Source organism: Psammomys obesus, unplaced genomic scaffold (genome assembly GCF_907164565.1).
Source record: "Psammomys obesus unplaced genomic scaffold, mPsaObe1.curated_primary_1811, whole genome shotgun sequence".
In the NCBI taxonomy this organism is placed as follows: Eukaryota; Metazoa; Chordata; class Mammalia; order Rodentia; family Muridae; genus Psammomys; species Psammomys obesus.
Genome location: NW_026585950.1, coordinates 17,152 through 20,690, shown reverse-complemented (window position 1 = coordinate 20,690; position 3,539 = coordinate 17,152). Strand labels below are relative to the sequence as shown.

The 3,539-nt window shown below is 43.5% G+C and overlaps 1 pseudogene; it reads right to left on the bottom strand.

Moving 5' to 3' along the window:
* Positions 1 to 8: 8 nt before the first annotated feature.
* LOC129671859 (igE-binding protein-like) lies at positions 9 to 2,567 on the bottom strand (annotated as a pseudogene).
* Positions 2,568 to 3,539: the final 972 nt, after the last annotated feature.

The following is a 3,539-nucleotide window of genomic DNA, read 5'->3' as shown; positions in this document are numbered from 1 at the left end:
TCCTTAACCGACCTACACTCATTGGACCAATGGCGTCCTTTTTTACACTTTGGACAGAGACCAGGGATCTTTTTCTGCTGTTCTGACATTCTCGTTTGAGATGTCCAGGTTTTCCACAGTTGAAACAAACCCTAGAATTCTTTGATTGACCTTGGCTTCTGCTTTGTAAAATAGCTGCCGCTAAACCAGCATTTGTAAGAGGTCCTCCCAGTCCTCGGCAGATTTTTATCCAGTCTGTTAATCCCTTATTTTTCGTTGGGAGGATAGCTGCTTTACATTTGGGGGAAGCATTTTCATAGATTAATTGTTCTATCATTGGCTTAACTCATTCCGGATCACCAAAGATCCTGCCTGCTGATTCCGTCATTCGGGCCACGAAATCAGCAAAAAATTCCTGAGGACCTTGAATTATTTTTGTTAAATGACCTGTAGGTCCCCCCTTTTTTGAAAGTGCTTTCCAAGCTCTAATAGCAGCGGTTGAAACCTGCCCATAAGCTCCCCATTCATAGTTGGTCTGATTGTTGGCATATTGACCTTGTCCTGTTAAGAGATCAAAGGTCCATTCTCTCTGGGGACCCATTTCCAAGGCATTAGTCCGAGCTTGAGCTCGACAGGCGTCATACCATAGTGCCTGCCATTCCATATACTGACCCATGTTAGGTAAGGCAGCTTTAATAGTGGTCTCCCAATCATTAGGAGTCATAGCCACGGTGGCAAGTCTCTCTAGCTGCATAATGGTAAAATTAGCATCTATACCATATTTATTGACAGATTCTGCAAGCTCTTTGATCTGAGGGTAATCTACAGCGACATGAGTGCGTCCTCCTTCAACATTTTCCCATACAGGGTACTCGAGAGAAATTTGCCTTCGAGCCTGGGAGGACATAAATGTATTAGAGCCTCCACCCGGGGAATAAGGCGGGGGAGCAGAGGGAGTGGCAGAAGCAGCAGGCTGAGAAGAGACAGCACACCGACTTCCTGCTTTGCCTTTCAGGATGGGAATTGAACATTTTAGTTAGGGTCCTCTCTTTTGCTTAGTTTGTTTAGATGTACAGATTTTAGTGGGTTTATTCTATGTTGTATGTTTATATGAGTGAGTATATACCGTGTGTGTCTTTTTGCTTCTGGGACGAGTCACTCAGGATGATCCTTTCCAGATCCCACCATTTACCTACAAATTTCATGATTTCCTTTTTTTTCATTGCTGAGTAATACTCCATTGTATAGATGTACTACAGTTTCTGCATCCATTCTTCAGTTGAGGGGCATCTGGGCTGTTTCCAGCTTTTGGCTATTACAAATAAAGCTGCTACAAACATGGTTGAGCAAATGTCCTTTTTGTGCACTTGAGCCTCTTTTGGGTATATGCCTAGGAGTGGTATGGCTGGATCTTGAGGAAGCGCTATTCCTAGTTGTCTGAGAAAGCGCCAGATTGATTTTCAGAGTGGTTGTACAAGTTTACATTCCCACCAGCAATAGAGGAGGGTTCCCCTTTCTCCACAACCTTTCCAGCATGTGTTGTCACTTGAGTTTTTCATCTTGGCCATTCTGATGGGTGTAAGGTGAAATCTCAGGGTTGTTTTGATTTGCATTTTCCTAATGGCTAATGAGGTTGAGCATTTCTTTAACTGCTTCTCTGCCATTCGATATTCCTCTACAGAGAATTCTCTCTTTAGCTCTGTTCCCCATTTTTTAAGTGGATTACTTGGTTTGCTGCTTTTCAGCTTCTTTAGTTCTTTATATATACTGGATATGGGTCCTCTGTCAGATAAAGGTTTGGTGAAGATCCTTTCCCAATCTGTAGGCAGTCACTTTGTTTTGATGACGGTGTCCTTTGCTTTACAGAAGCTTTTCAATTTCATGAGGTCCCATTAATTGATTGTTGCTTTTAGAGCCTTTGCTGTTGGTGTTTTGTTCAGGAAGTTCTCTCCTGTACCAATGAGTTCTAGGGTATTCCCCACTTTTTTTTCTAGCCGATTTAATGTGTCTGGTTTTATGTTGAGGTCTTTGATCCACTTGAACTTCAGTTTTGTGCACGGTGATAAGTATGGATCTATTTTCATTTTTCTACATGTAGAATTCCAATTGGACCAGCACATTTTGTTGAAGATGCTATCTTTTTTCCATTGTATGGTTTTGACATCTTTGTCAAAAATCAGGTGTCCATAAGTGTGTGGGTTTATTTCTGGGTCTTCTGTTCAGTTCCATTGATCCACCATTCTGTTCCTAAGTCATCTTTTGAGTTTCACTTATGATAAGGTGTCCAGGGCTACTTGATCCTGGATAACTATGTTCTGGGGATGCCATATCGCTTTGGCATTTGTTGGTTCTGTTTTTATGCTGACTTCTACCCATCTGGCTGTCTCAGGTGCTGGCTGTTAATTTCATGTCTCTGCTGGAATCCTGGAGTGGTGAGAATCCCCTTGGCAAAAGATGGTTGTTCCTGAAGGAGGCCTCCTCAGCTTTTTGGGTATGGTCACCAAATGGTGGCTGGTCCTTCTCAGGAATTGCCACAGCTCATCTCCAGTGTATGTACCTGAGTGGTAACTGTAGTTGTTGGTAGTCATGTGGGTTCTCCTCTCAACAGGTGAAGTCCTGGAGACAGCTGCTCTGCCACTTGCTCTGAATTTAGTGAGCTGTTGCTGCACTTATAGTGATTTTGCTGAGCATAGCCCTCTTGAAGAGCCAAGGAACAGTGTAGTTTGGTCAGTTTGGCTACTGAGACAGGTTGCACAATGGAGCTAGGGTTTGATCCTGTGGATCCCAGACATCTGCAGGTAAGATGTTGGAGCTCTGTGCCCAAGTACCCAAGAAGTTATCAGTGGTAGATGAGTGCAGCACTCATGCCTACAGCAGGAGGCTAGAGCCTAGAGCCTACAAGAACCCAGAAACTTTTCTAGAGCTTGGAGTCCTGAGGTCAGACATGATGTTTCCCTCATGGTGGGGTTTTCTCCCTGCATAGAGACCCAGTCTGTGGTGTTTTGGTGTACTCAGTTCACTCTGGGTTGGTGAGTAAAGCATGCAGGTGCAGGGGAGTTTCTCTACATTGTTGACTGTGTGCCTGTATTAACCTGGAAACTTTTAAAGAGACCTTATTGTCAAGGCGTGTAGGCTAAGTGCCCTAGGTCAGACCTGCTGTTTCCCTCACTTTGGAAATATTTTTAATTACTGTTATTGATCCATTAAATATAAGAAGGAGTTTCTTATGTTTAAGATTTCTTTCTTCTCTGCTCTAAACCTTCTCTTTATTCTTCCTGCTCTCCCACCTAACTTCCTCTAGCTATAAAGTTTCATCCACAAGAGTCCTCTACTTTTGACACTGCTGACAAACCTCTTACTCCCCATCCTTAACCTCCACTTCTGACTTCTTCTCAACCCCCTGTGCCTCTTCCTCAAAGTTCTTCCTCCTCTTCTATTTCTTCCTCTTCCTTGTTGGCTCCTCCAGCATCCTCACCTCCCTCCCCAGTAAAAGATCATCCTAATTGTCCTTGTTTGGCACTCAATTTTACCCCACCAATAGCTATTAGCCCCACTTCTAT